This window comes from Cygnus olor, chromosome 1 (genome assembly GCF_009769625.2).
Source record: "Cygnus olor isolate bCygOlo1 chromosome 1, bCygOlo1.pri.v2, whole genome shotgun sequence".
NCBI classification, from domain to species: Eukaryota; Metazoa; Chordata; class Aves; order Anseriformes; family Anatidae; genus Cygnus; species Cygnus olor.
In genome coordinates, this window is record NC_049169.1 from 88,102,952 (window position 1) to 88,122,745 (window position 19,794).

At 37.9% G+C, this 19,794-nt stretch overlaps 1 long non-coding RNA gene across 10 annotated transcripts in view; it reads left to right on the plus strand.

Moving 5' to 3' along the window:
• Nucleotides 1-19,794, plus strand: part of LOC121075104 — a 201,482-nt gene that overhangs the window by 9,174 nt on the left and 172,514 nt on the right. For 7 of the 10 annotated variants that reach the window (XR_005822726.1, XR_005822741.1, XR_005822742.1 and 4 more), the window contains one exon: nt 7,460-7,582. This is a non-coding gene — a long non-coding RNA (uncharacterized LOC121075104). Of the gene's footprint in view, nt 1-7,459; nt 7,583-14,420; nt 14,500-14,656; nt 14,725-15,748; nt 15,823-19,794 lie in introns of all 10 variants that reach the window. The other 3 variants (XR_005822731.1, XR_005822730.1, XR_005822738.1) reach the window with 2 other exon arrangements.

The window sequence follows — 19,794 nt, forward strand, 5'->3', positions numbered from 1 at the left end:
AGCACAAGGAAGTAGCACCACAGGACTTATTTGTTCATGGTGGTCTAAGACCTGTGCAACTGCAACTGTCCATGCAGACAGGTTGTTCTGCATCAGTAGATACAGGTAGTTCTAGATGTGGTCTTTATTCGCATGCCAGGCTAACAGCATTTCTTGTCCTCTTTCTCTCACAATGATGTTGGGTACCTTTTAGTTTTGCTTCCTTAAATTGTGTTGGTAGTATGACCAGAGGAAGTGGCAGAAATTGTGAGGGAAGTGGATGGATCAGGTAGGTTGCTGTGTTTTGATAATGAGGATTTAATGGAAATGGAAGGTATTACAGGGTATGTACTCAGCCAATCCTTGTATGCTTTTCTTTGTTCCTTTCTGGGGAACAAAGTGCACATTTTAGCTATATGCTTGCTGTTTTCCCACAGTTCAGCTAGATATGGGAAGAGGAATGGTCAATAGAATTGCTAAACATGCACCTCTCAGGTTTTGTGGCACTGCTATGCTGTTTCTACTTCTCTGGGAAGGCATTTGAAGCTACCCTTGTATTTCTAAAGGGTTGGAAATGACATGGCTTGGGTAAATGGCAGAGCATCCTATTGCATTATGCTTATCCCTCTAAACTTTCTAATTCACATGGAGGAGTTAGGTAAAATGTAGTCTTTAAATGATCCTTCTAAGTGTTGTCAGTCTGCAGGTCACTGTAGCAGCAAAAACTTTTGTACGGGTTTGTGAAGTAGGTGTCTAAGCATAAAGTAACCAAGAGAATTTGAAAGACTTTCTGCATGTACTAGGTAACCACACAAATTACTAAGGAAAATTAAAGCATGTAGGATGAAGTGATTGGAGGAATAGATTGAGAATTATTACAGCACTTCCATTTGCTCCTAAATAGGAATTTCATTCTAGATTTAAGATAAATATTTTTAGCTTGGTTTCTAAGGAGATTAGTGGTATATGAATGTGCTGTCTTTGTCCATCTGTCTGCCACTCCTATGTTTCTAATACAGGCTAAAACTGTTGACAGATTACTATCTCCACAAAAGTAGAGGGTTAGAAGGTATGACATTTCATAGTAGTTAGTGGCTGGGTGGAGGCCAGTTGGTATTAATACAGTTCAGTGCTGTGGGGAATTTCTCCAGTATAATACGGGGAAGACTGGGAGTATAGCAGGTCCTAGGAAACAAGAATTCAAAGTGACTGGAGAGTACTGTCTTGGAGGGGTCCTGGGAAGCATCAAAGGAGAGGACTGGGGGGAAAGCAAGAAACGTGCATAAAAATTGTAGTAAAAGAAGCCTATCTACTTTTGTTACCCATGTTTGAAGACCCAGTTGTAGGTAAGCAATTGCATAATTTGTATGGTCTAATAAAGCCAACAAAAGCATCAGGAACCAACTGGTATCACTGCCAAGCACATGTGCACCTTGTCGTTTTGTACTAAGGATTTGCTGGATATGTGGCCTGGACATAGTTACCTTTTGAATTCTTTGGGGTTGACATACTGATCTTGAGCAACTGTGCTCAGCCTTCCTTTTTAAAACATTTGGGCTTTGTGGAGTCAGGCCCAGGACCAGTGGTTCACAGCTGCAACCTGTGCACTTCATTCCTGCAGCTGCACCAGCAGGCCCAAGGTTTACAAAAGAATCCAAAAAAATTATTCGTCCAGGGATGCAACAACCATGCTAAGATTGATAGCATTGTTTCAAAAACAGTGAAATAACACAAGTTTAAGGAAATAGCATGCATTATTTCCTGGGATATCATCTGTGATCATTCTGGTAGACAATCTCAGTGACCTTTCTGTAAGGAATACCATATTTCCCCTTCTCCTATCCTAACTCACAGAGTTCTTGAAGTTTCTTTCTCCTGAAGAAAAGAACCCCTTGCCTTTCAAAATGTGTGCACTGTTTTGTTTTTGTTTTTGTTTTTTTGAGCTCTTGAATTAGCTAGTTTTCTGCCTGCACAATATATGCCCACTATATTTCTCTGATCTGGAAGACACTACTTATCTGTGGTTAAAAGGTAGTTAAACTTTGGATTTTTGCTATTCCTTATTTTGTGATTTAGAGAGTGAGTTTGGGAAATGAAAGGCTGGTAAAGCATAATGTGTTTGTTTCTATAGAAAATATATAGCCTATAAGAGGATGTCAGAAAGGGAATTGGAGCAACAAAAAGTGAAAAACTGCCACTCGATACAATGATTTGTCACCTGTTGACAGTTGTGCCTGATGGCAAAAGGTTCATTATGAATGATAAGTTGAGAGCTCAAAGCCGGACAGAGAGAAGCCCTGAAGATTTGTCCTTGAAGGCTGGTGATGTACAACATAGTTTCTTGCTGTGAAGGAAGTTAGTGTAGTTTAATGTGTCAGTTAGTCTATTTTAAGATACCTCCAATCACAAGAATTACAGAATGAAGGATGTCCATAATTAAACTATACTGTGAAAATACTGTGAAAATGTAATGATCTGTAACTATTTATACAAATAAGTAAAGAGAGGGCTAATTTAGGCAGTGAGAACTACTGAAAATCAGAGTACCTGATGCTATAATCCTAATTTTTGTAAGGATGACTTGAGATCAAGAAGTTTATATCAATTGAAACATTCACCATCCTAAAAAATCACGAGAAAAATGTAGAGAATACCAGGGTTCGTGGAGCCATTCAACCAGCAGCTAAACACAGGAGAAAATTTTCATTACTCATTTCTGCTGTAATAACCCAAGCACTGGTTACTGTTGCATCATCTCCTTTGGTTCCCTCACATTTTTTCATTAGAAATCTTGTGTGTGTAATGTAAAACAAACAACAGCAAGGCAAATGTCTCGTTGTTTGTGTTTTTCTCATGTGACAAAAGGTGGAGTTTTAGCATCTGTCTCATTCACACTCACATTCAGACAGATATACAGTGTTACCGTACATAGAACAAGACATATTTTTTTCAGCATTAAATATAAAAACATACTTGGCTCAAGGGCTACCAAGTAGACTACTGTTTGATTCTCATTTGGCTTTTCTTTCAAAAGAAACGGAAATTTAAAGACTGTGGTAATCTGGTGATAATCTTATTTCAAAGGCATTTCAAGTCCTAATGAAAGAGAGTAGCTCAGTGTGGGAATTCCTGCTGCTTAATTTCACCTTTTTGTTTAATTACCAAATCACCAGTGTTTAGCAGCTTGATGTACCTTCCACTGCCCTTGTCCAGCTAGTATTTGTTGTCCTCCTGGATTGGTTGGCCTTAGGAGTTCTGTGTGACCCCTCCTGGGTTTATAAGGACACATTCTTTAAGATAGAATTGATGCAGTAGAAGAGTAGATTCTGGTCTACGTAGTTCAAAAGTGATGGCTGCAGAAGTAGCTTAATGACAAGTGTGCACAGCTTTAATCAGGTCTGATATTCTGGCCCTGTGGGGCATCTGATATTTCAGTGAGATACGGCACCTTTATAGCCTACTCATCCTAATTTATTTCCTGTTGTTCAACTGTGCTTCCTGTTGTGGGTGCTTCTATACTGAAAAAGAATACCCAATAAAAGTATAATGTTGTCTTTACTATCAGCATTAGACTCAGTTGTGTATGGTTAGTTTTGAAATTTAGTGAAATTATGTGATAACACCATATGCCTCCCACTCTTTCTGAGTGTTGACAGGTTTCTTACATATATTCTGTGTGAATGCTGTAACTACACATAGATGGAGCAGATGGAGTTGCTTTGCTTTTAATCAGGGAATATATTTGCTTTGGAATAACATACTTCTGTTGTTTCATAATTTTGGAGGGAAAAAAAAGTTTTGTGTGTTATATATACTTAAAGTAGATGAAAGGAGAAATAATCAGATAAATGTTTTGATAAGAATATTTGGTAGGAAGAAGTAAGAAGGTGAAATAAGATCCCACAAGGTCATTCCATACTGGAAGGTTGACCTTCAGGTATAGATGATGTGGAGAGGGAGAACATCATAATCCCGATGGTTAGACTATTAATAAAAGGTTTGTGTCTACTTCCCTATTTTGATTCAAATTATATTTGATTTAACACATATATACTGTACTATGAGTCCTAAATAACTCACGTTGTTATGGAAAAGACTCTAGAATGTAAGAATATATAGTGTAAACACATGTTGGCTAAGAGAATTTGGGGGACAAAACTGAGAGTGATGTATTTTCAAAATCAGTACACGTTTTGGGGGGTCGGCTTCAATGCTAATTTCAAGGAGGTAAGCTATAGCTTCTTAAAAATGACTGAGAAGATAATATGCCCCCAAATGACTGACATGACAGGGAAAGGAAACAGGAAAGTCACAGATACCATCAGAACCAGTTAAGGGTAACGAGACAACTGAATGGAACCACTCACTCATCACTACAGCTTGTGAACCCTCCTCTGGCCAATGTGCTGCCTGGGTGTTTTCTAAGTTAAATAGGATTTGTCTCCTAGAGGTAGCCAGTAAAATCTGTTTCCGATATCACACATCCCTTGGGATTTGTAGGACAGCAAAGATTAGTTAAGTCATTGATCACACTTCCAGAGCTGTCCACCTTCCCCTCAATTTATGACAAAAGGAGATTTCCAGTGCCAAAAATACACATTGCAGTTTCCAGTTTCAGACAGGTGAGTTAGAACTATGGAAGTTGTTGAAAATGGATTCATTTTCTCCTTCACTTCCCATATTAATCAGTCTTACAGAGGAGCAAGTCCAAATCCCATTCCCAAAAGCTATCTTCAGCCTGTCAGCTACTGTATTGTCACTGGACTGCCAAAATACTTGCACTGCTTTTACTGAAACTAAATAGCAGAAGGTCTAGTCAGTGAGAGAAGTGACCTCCCCCAGGATTCCTGTAAGACCAAGCACTGGGAGGGGAGACCTTGTCCCCAGGGCTCTGCAGATCTGATGGGCAGGCCTATAACAAAAACACTAATATTGACTGATGGCAACTAATATATCTTCTGGAGCTATTGGAGTCAGTAATGTATGAAACATGTAGAGAGGGAAGACAAAATCCCCAGCCCAACCATAACAATAATCCTGGATGGTTGGTGGTCTCCCCTACTGCGTCCCAGCTTCCAGCAATGTCTTGGAAACAGACTGCTAACAGACTGACAATAAACAAGTTCAGGATAATGTTATGCCAAAGTCAGAAAAATTCAAATCCCATTTTATATCACAAAGCTGAAATTAGGCTTCTTGACATTTTAATAGGCAGACTTTCTAGTACAATATCAATATTATCCATCTGCATCAGGTATTGATACAGATCATGGTTAAAGGAGCTCCCCATAAGAGTTACTCTGCTCTTGTTCATGATCCACCACTGAGGTCAAAAACTTCTCTCTATCCCGTTACAACGTTTTACCATTGGTTTCGCCTTCCTGTCATCAGGGCACCTAGCTTAAAATAAATAAATAAATAAATAATAAAAAAATCTCTTATTCAGTATTTCTGTAATCATGACATTTTAGGAACCTTGCTCTCTCCCATTTTATTTATTTTTTATTTTTTTAAATCTTGAAACTTCCAGGACTGGAATGCCCATTTAACTGTAATTTTTTTAATTTTTTTTTTTTTAATTGAATGACTATGAGCAATGAAACTGTGAACTTAAAGACACTTCCTTGAAAATCTCTTATCTCTTCTGAGGTAAAAAGGACTGTGAATATCCTCATAATTACTTTTGTGGATATCTTTTTAATAGCCTTGGGGACACACGCAAACATTTAATTATTAGGAAAGAAGTTAATACAATGAAGAATATCACTCTAATAATGAAGCTTATAAATACAGAGAACTCATTAATTGATAACTGTGTTGAGAGATAAGCACAACTCAATTGATTTTGCTTTAAGCAATGAGTTCATGCAGGTGTTTACTTAGGAAAAGACTGTGAGAAATCCTCCTGCTATGATGTCAATAACTTGCTTCTTGTCCTTCTTTCTAGAGCAGTATGGATCTAGTAGGACTTTTTGATCCTCTTTTTTTCCTTTCCTGTCTTTCCTTTTCCTGTCTTTCTTCCTTCCTTTTTTCCTTCCCCCCCCTCCCCCCCCCCCAAAAGAAGCAACACAACAACAACAAAACCATAAATTATGACACGTAGCACAACCATGAGAAAGAGCCTTAGCGCTGGCATGTGTAGCATGAGGGAAAGTCAAGGAAAAGTCAAATAGGCAGGAGGGCTCTCTGTGAAGCAATGCCCCTGTGGTTCAGTGGATCATGACCTGCCCAGTCCCAAGGCTGCTCTTTCATTGCAGCACCAACATGTGCCAAGGAATCGTTTTGGCAGACCAGAAACAAGGCTTCGGCTGGCTTTCGTGATCCCATGGGGGTGTCTGACCACAGAGTAAGAGATAATCTGGCTGCCTTTGGACCACCTGCCCTTGTGCCCTCAGATCACTTCATCTGGCCCTGAGTGTGTAGAACACAGCTTTGCTCACAAATGCATAGTATCTGGCCCCATGTGAAAAGTCTTTTTACTTCCTAGAAAGCAGCACGTAAATATACGTGTAGCTGTATTTTCACATTGCATCAACTTGGACTTTCCTACCTGTTCTAGTAAAATAAATAAATAAATAAAATAAAATAAATAACTACATATTTAGAGTTATTTGGACATGAGCATGGGAGACAGAAACTCAGTCAAGTGCTCTACTCTATGTGACATTGGAGTGATAGAGATAGAAGAAGTATGTTGATAGATTTATTTTATTCAGCTGCAGAGTAAAATCTTTTTTTCCCTAATTTTGAACACTTCTAGAGGAAAAGAAGGCTATTTTTTGATGAAGCACAACTTATACTATGACCTCTAACTTAGTAATTTGATTTAAAAGAAACTGTCAGGTTTAATTTGGTCCTAAATATAAGCCACTAAAAACACACTTTTACAAGCTTTATGTGACTCACCCACCAGATTTAGTTTGCATGCTTTTAGAGATGTTGTTTTATTTGTGAAATGGCAAATATCTTCTGGAAAAATCCTTGCTTGAAATGTAGTATTTAGAATGTTTGATTTTCTTCAAATTTAATTGTAAAATATATTTCTTAAAAAAAAACAAAATTTCACTGTAGCATTGGAAACCCAAATATTTTTCTTTTCTTCCTGAAAGTAGGAAAGGTATTGAACATTAGTAGCTTAGTTTTGGTTCTATTTGCCCAAAACAAAAGGAACAATAAGTGTACTAGAACTTTTATTTTTTTTCCCACTTTCAATAATCTAAAATGTCGTTAATGGTACAGATTATAAAATGTGTTCCTAGAAGGCATCTGGGCTAAGTAGGTTGATGGAAGAACTGTAAGACTGCAGAGGTCATTTACCTAGTTTACCCAGTATATTCTGTTCTTCCTGAGCTGTTGCTTAGGCAAAAAAAAGAAATGGGAAGGGATAACAGAAATCCCACAAGTTCTGATTGCTGTTTCTAAAACATGAGATAGAAGACGACTGCCCCATTTTCATACTTTCATCCTATTTTGTTTTCAGGTAAAAGGTATTAATATCTTACAAAATAAAGATGAATAAAGAATTGGGACTACTGCAAACTGGGATGAATTTGCTGCAAGATGGAAATGTCATAAGGAAAAAGAAAACTGGAAAGCTTGTTTGGTAAGTCTCAAGTTTGTTCCATTTATTTAGAAAAGAGAAAGGAACAAAGGTCAGATATAAGGAAGGACTTGGAAAAACAAACAAAAAGAAAAACAACCAAGCACAAACAAAACAGTAAAATAGGAAGGAATAAAAGTAAACTCCATGCAGTTGTGGCATTACCTCAAAACTGAAGTAGGTGTGAGATATTTGGTGTTGGAGCACTTTGTCAAAATGAAGCCAGGAAGCCAGGCTGTGGTTCAGTGATATAGGGAATTTGGCATTAGGCCTAGCTCCTGATACCAAGTGACAGATATTGCACCCACACTGCACAGAAGTGTTGATCTGCACTGAGCACCCTGTCAGTTTGGTGTTCTTCTAAAAATGCATCAGGTGATATCTGACTTCCCACTACCAGCAGTAAGTTGGCTGATTACGTATCATGTGCAGAGGTTATTTTGGTAGAAAGTCCATCATGTTGCTTGCCATGACTGAGATGGGTAAATTTTTTTACAGCTGGTATCTGTGGTGTGCAGACCCAGTTCTAATGATGGGGGAATCCTGGCTTTTAAGCGCTCAGCAGCATTACAGTCTGACATGTGTCTGTGTAACCTGCTGTAGACGTGTAAATCGATGTTTTTAATTATTATGGAAAAATTAAAAACAAACAAACAAACAAAAAAACAAACAACAACAACAAAAAATGCTTCCAGTTAGTTTTTTGACAACAAAAGTGTACATTCAAAGAAAAAAATTCTGAGAAGGCATTTTGTGATATGCAAAATAATAACAATAATAAAATCATTAGGCAAGCTACCAGCTGTGAGCTGTTTCAAGTATCAATTCAACATGTCAATTACATTAATATTTACACTGAGTAACAATTTTGCCAGCAAAGGCAGTTAGAGCAGTCTTTTTTGTGGAAGATTTTAAAAAAAAAAAAGGATAATATGTGTTTTGAAATATCGAATTATGTAATGAGAATAGCAGTTTGGTTGAATACTGTTTTTAAGCAACTGTGTATTAGGTAAGAAGTCTCTAAACGTATTCTTGGTGGATGAATAATTTATTATGATAAGCTTTATTCAGGGTATGAATTAACTAGTTTGGAAGAAGGTAAAATAAGCCTGGATTCTCAATTGCTTCCTGTTTTGCATAGCTCTGTTGCTCAAAAACCAACCAAACAACAACAGAAAAAACAAATCTAAGATAATAAGCCTGTGCATGCTGCTGGGACCAGTAACATTCAGCAGTGGTTGCAGCTGTATTATCCAAATATTACCACTCCATGAAATGCATGTAATCTACTACTTCAGGTGAGAGTGAGGACTATGACCTCATATCATTTTGTACTTTGTATTTACCATGACAGATTTTTGCACTTTTGTGCTTGCCTGTAAGGAATTTGTCAAACTGGAAGAAAATAAAGGCTTAGAGTGAGAGTTGCTGGCAGAACCCACCCATTACACAGTCTCAGAACGCACTCATGGGTTCAGTGGCTAGCTGACCACCATCACAGCTAAATTTAGGACTCAAAGTTTTATCAGTGTGTCAAATAGATCTATAGTTTGGTTATAGTTGCATCAGAGCCTACTATTGCTTTAGGAATTTGCTTCCCTAGAAATGTGCATGTTCTCTGTGAGGCTTCCTGTTAGGTGTGGGGATATTCTCCTCAGTGTTCTGCCAAGCAGTACGAACAGTGTCTTTGTGTTGCAATGGCCAGTCACAGTAAGTATTAAGCTTAAGTGCTATCGCAGTGATAGTCCTCTGCTATCTCATCTTATCCTGTTTCGTTCCCCGTGTATTGAACAGATGGCCTTGAGTTTTATGTAGGTGATTAATTAAACTGCACATAACAGGAGTATTTTGTGCATGCATAAATTCCTCTTAACAAGATTTTAAATTCTTGTTGCAACCAATCTGCTCTAGAGGAGGGACAGTATTTTTATCTTTTCTACTTTTCTTTTTAATACATGCAATATATGTTTTTAAATAAATGTGCCGATATCTTGTGCCAGTTGTTGGAAAAGGCTTAGGCTTTGAATCTGCTGGCTAGCAAAACTTAATAAGGTTATCAGTAACCTGAAAATGTTAAATTATGCTGCTGAAAGACCTCAGTGGATGCTCTGTAACAAACATCAATGTATATGGGAGACAGCAGACATTGCTTTGTCTGACAAGGTCTGTTTAGGGCACAGAAACTTGCATTCAACAACTGCTCTCAGAACTACCTGCAGCGTGTTAAAGGGAGCTGAAGTCCAGAGAACAATCCCAACTCCGAAATGGCAGTGGGTATACACATTTATACGGCACTTACTGCATGTCCCTCCCTTGTTTCTCACACCAGCCAAGAGGCATTTCTGCAGGCTTGCTCAAGCTGCAGTGACCACTGACCACATGTGCTTGTGGGTTTTAATTCCAAGAGAGAAAATTGCAATGCTTTAGCATGGATTTTTTTGTTTCTGTCCATCATGATATTTTTTCACAGGATTATTAGCAAGAACTGGATGTGTATTATAAAACGACTGAAGGTACTAAAATAAACAGTTACTCCTTCAGTCTTTTTTAACTATGTAGGGAAGGAAGGTTAATACAAAAAGGGAATTGATTTTTCTCTCTGACATGTAGTTAATGATAACCATATATCTTGAAAAATCTTCTACTGTATTCTCTGGCTTTACTGTACATCTATTAATAGGCAATCTGTGATACCTAACTGCAAACACACACATACCTGACAAGAACAAAATTCTGTGAGATTAATGCATTGGCTGATATCTTTGCAGCTTTTTCTTAGAAGTTTTAAATTCCTCAGGCAGTCTTCATGCATCCTGTTTCCTTTACCACTGATAAAATTTAGAAGAAAACAGATTTTTTTTCAGAAGGCAAAAATATTTGAATGCTCTGTTTTCTGATGCATATACGTGTGAGGCTCTTTCTTCATGTTCCAGATATGTTTTGGGGATATTATTATACACCGGGTTGGCAGCAGAAATAGGGCTTGTTGGGGTGTGGGAAGGCATGAGCCAACACTGCACATTGAAAATGTATTTTGATTGGACACGTAGAGACCTTCATAAAAACTTAAACTCTGTGTCATTTTAATAACACATTATCAAGCTAAGTGAGCAGTCTTGTTTCCCATCCTGCCCCTCATAGGTTTGCTGAAGAAACATTCTTGCTTTTCCTTTTCTCTCTCTGTGCCTCATTGCTATTGCCCACTCCGCTGGGGACATGTATTCCTCGCAGCAGGTGACCTGTCATGCTGAGCAGCGTCTAGCTATGCAAGTATCTCATGACAAAGTGATCTCCTGACCTCTTGATTCCTTTGGCTGAAACTTGAAATAGGGATCAGAGCTGAGCCTGCTGATTAGTTCCTAATCATGTGAGAAACCCCACTGAACTGAATTGCTGCTGCTCACTGTGACCCTGTGTATCACTTACGTTTCCTAAATTAAAAGGCTTATCTTGATATGTCTCAGTATGTAACACAGAACTTTAAAACAGCTGCAAACACTACTTTCTGTTCAATGGGGAAAAATAATATATGCAGTTGCTTTTTTTCTTCTGGTTATTAGCCCTTACTTTTGATGGCTTTTACTGTTGTTTCTGTATAATGGCAAATTATGCCAATTTCCACTGGAACAGTAGCACTTCAGGTCTACTGTATCTTGTCACAAGAGGTGGCGTACTTGAGACAAATTGTGCACAGTGTAAGACATCAGTGAAGCAGCAGTGAAGTAGTTAATGCCTCTTGGCCTCGATTACAGGGCAGCTGGCCCAAATCAACTCTGAGCATTTGTAGTACAGAAATTGCTACAGCTCAAATCAGTCAGGCTTCCAAGGAAAGGATAAGGGTGGCCTTTATGCGAGATGGGTAGGTTAAGATGACCCACTTTAGCTGGATGCCTGATTTAAGTGGAACACTCCTGTTTAATACAAGCCTTCTTTTATCTTAATGGCATTGGCAGAGCAACCCATTTGTCTCAATTTCCTTCAACCAACAGTTCTTAAGCCAAACCTTGAAAGCAGCAAATTCTACTGTACCACAGCAAAATCATATACCTTCAGCTTATTCTGGTTTGCACGCAAGGTGACTGATTTTCTGTCTTGTCTCTTCCTGATACTAGAGTAGAAGTACAGTAGAAGCATTGGTATTTCACACCTGAAAAGCAGGAAAAACAGCTTTCTCTCTTGCTTTTAGATACAATGGCACATTGTGGTATGAATAACTAAAATGTAACGTGATTTGAGAATTCCAGCTCCTATCAACAAGATTCCCAATAGACTTAGTACTTTTAATTCTATTAATAGAGTACTTTTCACTGGTTGGGCATAAAAAATCCAGTGAACACATAACACACTTTATTTTGAGGAAATTTGAGCTGAATAATCAACATGCTTACAACAACTGTCAGATAAGGTGATCAACATAATACTTGCTGGTGTTTGTTTCCTTAGTAATAAGTATTCTCTTGATAGCTGAAATAAAACCTAAGTAATATTATACAGTGAAATGTTTTACTTGCAATGAGATTTTGGATTATATCAATTAGGGTGTTGTTTTGAGCCTGCAGAAGTTTTCTGATAAAGGTCTCCCTTTCAGCATTTTGCTACCGATACAGATGCCAGAGAGCATTATAATTCATTAAATACTTCAAGCAAATTCTAGAAAAATTAATCAAGTACTTGTCTTGGTATCGTATTTTTATGTAGCCATATCTAGAACTCAAATATATACATATGTATATCGAGAGCTAAGCAGTATATATACATTGGAGAAGAACTTACTGTTCTGTGTTGGGGGGCATCTGAGAGGGAGGCAAGAGAAGAGAGATGGTGCAGGATTCTTTCTGGATCTCAATAAGAAAAAAACAACAAAAATAGTTTTAAAATAGCTGTCTTAATAAGACAGAATAAGAAGAGAGTCAATCTTACTTCCCTTCAGATTTCAGAAACCCTGCATTTGCACAACATTGGATGAATCCTGGCTGGATCTCTCCCAAGGGGGCATGCTGTGCAAACCCCATCCATGGAGAGAAGCTCCTCCCTTATTCTCATTCAAGCTATTAAATAATTTTCTTACAAGAAACCAACTCTGTTGCTAAAGGATGTTCACATGAGAACGTCTTGCTGCACTGTTTGATAAAGGCAAGGCCTTGTACATGGCAGGAGCTGCCTGCAGGCTCCTCAGTTGCAAGGAGCTGGCTGAGGTTATCCTGCTGCCGAGGGATTTGTACAGCACAGGCCTACATGTACTCAGATTAAATGTATTGTGGAGCACAAACACCCTAACTTGCAGTGCTTTCTCAGTTAGAATCAATGCTGTGTGGTACACATAGAGTTCACCGTTCCCAAATACATTATAAATTACAGATTATAGTAATAACATACTGGTTTCTCAACTCCAAGTAAGAGGCACGGTATGGCAGGTGTGCCCAGTTCAAGATCAATGACTCCTCAAAAGCAATGCCTTCTTCAAGGCTCCCAATGCACTTACTCTGCCATGGCACAGGTGAGATTTGCAGTATCAAATTTATATTTGGTTATAGCAGGTGGAACAGCCACGGATCTTTGCACAGGACAGTGGATTGTTTCATGATTCTGAAAGTTTGTTGTCTTGTACGCGCTTCTGTCTGTCAATGAAAGTACACATTTCCATAAATATTGGCATGATGGGATTCTACTTCTGAAGAAGATGCCTTTGAGAATCAAAGAATCTTTCCTGAAAGTGAGGGAAAGCAGGAGTGTATATACAGAATATACAGCAGAATATACAGCTCTGTATACAATTTCCTACCTTTTCTGATGAAGGCTTCTCTGAAATCAGACTCTTTTTCCTGGTGGAATTAGATTGGAACCAAAGCAACATGCTTAATATTGTCACTATTCTTCTCCTCTCCCAGTCTTCAAAAGAAACAGAAATCTAAACAACTTACAATCCTCTTAAAAGGTTTCAGAATTTCTGTAGAATAACTTAAAATTCAGAAACTGTGGCTGAGCTATACAGTATTTTCCAACCTGCAAATATTGGGCGCTGTCTTAAGTATATGTCTCAATAGACTGAATTTCGAGTAATTACTACCTCTCTGCAAATAAAATTTGCCCCCGGTGGAGCAGGTGGATGTGGCCTGGAGTAGGCTGCAGCCCATGGAGAGCCCCTGCAGGAGCAGGCCCCAGGCTGGAGCTGCAGCCCGTGGAGAGGAGCCCACACAGGAGCAGGGGGTCTGGGGAGAGCTGCCGCCCGTGGGGGACCCGTGCTGGAGCAGTTTGCTCCTGGGGGATGGACCCCGTGGTGGTACGGAGCTATGTTGGAGCAGTTCTGGAAGAGCTGCTGCCTGTGGGCAGCCCCCGCAGGCTCAGTTCGGGAAGGACGGCATCCTGTGGGAGGGACACCACGAGGAGCAGGGGCAGAGAGTGACCGTGAAGGAGCAGCGGAGATGAAGTGTCAGGGACTGTCCACAGCCCCCATTCCCCTGTGCTACTCGTGGGGAGAACATAGAAGAGGATGCTTGGGGGGGGGGGGAGGTGTTTGTAGCTTGCTTGCAGTTTCTCACTGTTCTAGTCTGCTAGTGATAGGCAATAAATTATTTTAATCTCCCTACACTGAGTCTGTTTTGCCCATGATGATAATTGTGGGTGATCTCCCTGTCCTTATCTCAACCCTTGAGCCCTTTTTATCATATTTTCTTCCCCTCTTCCTTTGAGGAGGGGGAGTGAAAAAGAAGTTGTGGTGGAGTTTATCTGCCCATCAGAGTGAAACCACCATGGTTGCATGGTTGTTGTGATTCTTCCAATTAGACACAGAATGCTGAAGTATCAAGAAACACTGAAATATGTTCCTTTACATATATTCCAGCCTCTGATGATGCTCTTTGGCTAGGATCACCAGGATCCATAGAAGCTTTGAATTGCTGGTTCAGTGCAGCTGTTCAGAGGTATGAAAAATTCCTAGGACAAATTAAGTTCTGGATATATCTGGGCTCAAGTCCATTGCAGATTTTTGCCAGAGTTTGCTGCTATTCTTTACATTGATCTAATTATAAAGCTTTGATTATCTTATTGATTTAGTGAAGCTGTGCCTGTTTCTCCCAGAACCGATTTTGGCTCAGTGATTTCAGATGGAGACAACTGAAGAGAGATCTCACAGGCTTGGCCAGAAGGTGATTCCCCTTTGATGTTGCCACAACAATGCCAGTCTGATTATGCTATGCATGAATACATTAGCTGCACAGAAAATGAACTGAGTCAAGCCAAGGTCTTGTAAACTTTACTAGATGAGCAAGTCTGACACAGCTTTTTGCCAGCAGCTGGCAAAAACATCTTCTTTAGAGCAAAGATCAGCTCAGATATCAACTGGATTCTTAAAATGTGTCTGTATATAACCAGAATAAATGAAATAAATATTTTAGGTCAGTCATGTCTGTTTTTTCATGGAAAGGGTGGCTTTGTCTTGTGTTGCTTTTTTCCATAGTATTATTAAGTAATTTATCATTACTTTTTTTTTTTTTTTTAATATTGTTAAATTGCTAACTTTATTGAATGTTTTACAACTCATCATTTGGCCTAAAATACTGTAATACTGATGGGCACCCACTGCTGATATTAAAACACAAAACATAGATTGCCGCCCTTAAATAGGACACCATTTATTATCATTCTGCAAACAAAACAATTCCAGGCAAATTAATTTTGGTCATGTAATAAGGGAAAAGTGGAGGTGAGGGAAGGACAGACAGTCTGCTGTACAAGCTAAGTTGACTGGCACTGATGTATTCAGAGAAGTTGATGTTTTATCAACCTATTGTTGTAAAAGATGTTTCCAATTTTTGACCAACTATCTTGCCTACGTGTCCTGTGTTTTGCAGCTATAAACAGCAGAAGTATGGGTTAGACTTCTGGCCATTCCACATGGAACAGCAGTACCCCACACAGGATTGACTCTTAGACAGTGTTGATACATAAGAAGGTCCAACGCTTAGTTTATCATAGCTGAGGAGTTACAAATTAATACAAGCTTCTGATGCTCATTTTGGCCTCCTGTAAAGAAAAAAATCTTAACAACTTCTCTTAGAAGAACTCTCTGTGTATTCTTGAGTTCAGCTTAAAGGTTAAAGAAGCTTTTATGGAGTTATTGTCACCCGCTGAATGCAGATCTCTTCTTTCTCCCTCCATCTCCCCACATAGAAGTACTACTGGGAAGATTATATATATACTAAACTTGCCCACCCCATTCCCTAAGGGAACATCTGTATAAACAGGTAAGGAGCTCCAATGTAGATACAATAATCTCCATTCAAATTAGGGAAAAAGAAAACTCTTCAAACTTGAAATCTTATTCCCAAATCTAACCTGGATAGGGAGAAGGAAGATATACTAGTAGTTCAGTAAGGAATGCTATTCTGTGATAAATATTGAGTTTATAAACATAACAAGCAAATTTTCTGTGTTTAGCATTAAAGAATATCACAGAATTTTATAATTTTTATAATTTTTCCAATAAATTGATGATTTTTTTAACCGAATTATTTGCACAGTGTTTGTTTGCAAAGCTGTTTTTGTGAGATGTAGAGTGCCATGATTATCATTGTTTTTTTTCCCTATACTCAAAGATGGATAAAAATGAAAGTAGTCCTGAAACACATATTTATCTTCAATCCAGTAAAAAATCCAATAAAATTGCTAGCAGGTTTAATGACTCAGGAAGACTGAGTGAAGAAACTGACCCTATGCTGTAGTAGGTGTGTTGTTCCAAACCTTCATTTGAAGTGATTATTGACACCTGAGTGTCCTTAAAAGAGAACCCCTTGTGCTCACCTCTACAATTTGATCAGGATTTGAGTTATTTTTTCCCTTTTTTTTCTAGGCCAGATATAATTTAGATATATATTTTTATATATATACTGTGAAAATGGAAATGCATGTTTTAAGATTTCAGTGAAGATACTTAGAATTTATTTGCAGTATAAATTTCTCTGAGAGTCTGGAGGAAATTAAGAATCCCCTGTGACTTTTAAGGTGCAAGAAGTATTTGGAGTTGAGGATTTCTGTTTTCTTTTGCTGCTGGCAAGCCTTTTTCATGTTTTCCAAATCCAGTTTGGCTGTTATCCAAGACCCAGTGTTTTTCATGACAGGGAGTCTTTCCATTACCTTCTACAAGTGTTTGATAAGGCTTTTTTTAGACTTGGGAATTAACTGTGCCTCCTTCTGAGTTATGTTACCTGTGTGATAATCCATAGCTATGGAAGTTCATAGCTATGGAAGCTTTAGAAAGTTGTCACTACACGAATGAACTTACTTGAAATTCCTGAAGAAATTCCTGGAAGAAAACAATATGCTATCTTTGTGCCATCTATTACATGTTATAGTGAACATTTAGGTAAAATTTTATTTCAAATATCAGATATTTTGTAGTCTCAATGAATTGAATGAAGTCTTTACGACTACCAGCAGAGACCAAGCTCCATTATTGTGTAATCTGTAAAGGAAGGAACTCTATCAGGGATATAATTACCTGTCATCTTTAATTAAACAGCAGTACTGTACACAAACACAACCTCTAAAAGAAAAAAAAAAATAAAACTACAGAGAACCAGTACAGCTCATGCTAGTGTTCTGAAAGCTTTGCTTGAAACTACTGTTTTCCAATCTCAGTAACGTACTGCAAGAGAAAAGTAGTTATTCTGGGGAAGTTGGAAAGTTGTATAGTTTTTCTTGAATATATTAGGCTATGAATATTATCTATACAGTGGTACTGCATAGCAGAGTTAATGAAGCTGTTAGCATGATCTGTCATGCCAGAGAAGATCCTGAAAATAATTAGAAAGTGACTGTGAATATTTAGATAGGGCACATATTAGATATGTCACGTTCTCTTGTAGAAGATACAAGTTTGCATGAGAAAAATATTAAATGACCTCCAGCAACTCCTACCCTTAAGTCAAGAATATAGACTGTGAAGTCTGTTATGCTTATGGTGTCATACTGTTTTAGTAAAAGGCATGAGCTTCTGTGATACGCTCCTTAGAAGATGTGTACAGTATTCAACCAAAACTATATATATATATTTTTTTTCATTGTCATAAGAGAGCTGCAAGCATTTTTTTCCAAACAGATTTGGCAGGCGCATGTTCATAGACTTCTACTTTTTTTTTTAAATCACATATGTAAACTAAGTACTGTAAAAAAAAAAAAAAAAAGAAAAAAATTTTAGATGGGTAGTATGTGCAACAGCTAATGGAAATGTGTAGGTTAAACTGAAAAATGAAAAAAATAATAAGGGAAATTAAGGTCGATGCAGGATCAACAAATTTTAATAATAACTGTTTAGAATGTTGGTTCCATTAACAATGATAAATTGCAAGTGTTCTTTTCATTATCTGCCAGTTCAGATCACGTTACCTCAATATGATGGGAAGAAAAAGCAAATTGGTGAATATCATTACATCTTTTCATTGTTTTACTTCTAACCACAGACAGAAATTGTAGTTAACTTGCTCCACACACTTCAGGATTATTTACTTAAAGTTGCTTAGGGATACATGAAGATTTTAAAAATCTATTTAAGGGGTACTTGGGAGTGAAGAATTAATTAGACCATTTCCAGTTTAGATGGTAGACATTAAAAGACAGTGTAGGATTACACTTTTACGTATAGTGAAACAGAGCTTAAATTCACTGGAAGAAATGCTAATCTTCCAGAATTAAATGAAATGCAAACCACAGTAAAATTCAAATTCTTGAGGACTGTGAAACTCAGAGCTATGGGGTCAATATTTTCTTTAATTTTAAATGATTTTAAGATAATTCATTATTTTGATTGTAAAACAGTGTATAAAAAAAAAATCTTACAGCAGGCATACTTTTATCAAAATATAATACTCAGAGGATTATGATATCCATACAGGAGAATTTCCTAATGGTGTGGTCAGATGATCCCTTTGATTGCATTAACATGTGCCTTTTAGTAACCTTTGCTTTGGCTAAGTTACTGTAAATGATCTCTGACCTCCTGCAGTGCAAAGAAGAGGTTTGCTTAAAAACAATGACAAAGGAGGCCCCCTACAGCTGGCCAAACCCTGTTAAAGTCATTCTGAAGATTATTACTATGGTCATAGGCAAGTGTCTGCTCCATACATGTCTGTCTCAATAAATTGGCCTCTCTGCTTTGTAGTAGTAGTGTACAAGTTATGCAGAAGTTAACAGAGGAAAAAATGGGGTGTTTTTGCACCAGTATTACTGAGATAATGCTGGTTCAAATTCTGCTTCCAACTCTGTTGTAGTACAGGTATTTCTTCTACCTTTAACATATCTCAGTGTTAGGTTTCTTCTGTAAAATAGGTGTAAAAATGCTGCCCTAGAGCACAGAAGGACCGTCAGCCCACCAGTTCTTAAAAGACGGGATTTGGTTTTGATTTGGAGTAAGGGGGTAAAAAGCCCTAGAAGAGTGCATGAATACTAAATAGCAACTATAAACACGGAAATACCGATATGGTAATGTACAAATCTTTTATATTCCTCTTGATGTTCCAAGGATGGTTTATTCAAGGCAGACAGATAATTCCTGATCAATGGATAAGTTATAGCATAAACATGTGCCACTAAACAAAATTAATTAAAAAGAAGCAAAGGTCATTCTCCATAGCATCCCTATGGGTACAGTGAAGATAAATACAGGAAATTAAATTTGTGAGGTGGGGTTCGTATATTAGTTATTACACCTGCATTTTTTTTTAATTTTTTTTTTTATGAATGGAAAAGAACACCTCTGTAGGCCAGTAAATAAGAATTGCCTTTACTAATAATGGACTTTAGGCTTTAGTAGTGAATTTAGTAGTGAATTTGCAGGCCCTCCAAACTGGAGTTTGTCAACCTTATTTTGCCTGAATTCGTCTTTTATTGCCTTGGAGCTTTGTTATAGCTTGCTTAGGTTAATAGTAATTTTCCTAAAAATCAGTTGGCTATGCCTAGTTTGCTTTTCACAGAATTACAGACTCACAGAGGTTGGAAGGAGCTCTGGAGATCATATGGTCCAACCCTCTGCTCAAACAGGGTCAGCTAGGGTAGGTTAGCCAGGATCATGTCCAGTCAAGTTCTGGGTATCTCCAAGGATGGAGACTCCACAACCTGTCTGGGAAGCCTGTGGCAGTGTTGGGGGGAAAACAAACAAACAAACAAAAAGTTGTATGCTTAAATGGAATTTCCTATATTTTGTTTTTCTTTCCACTTTCTCT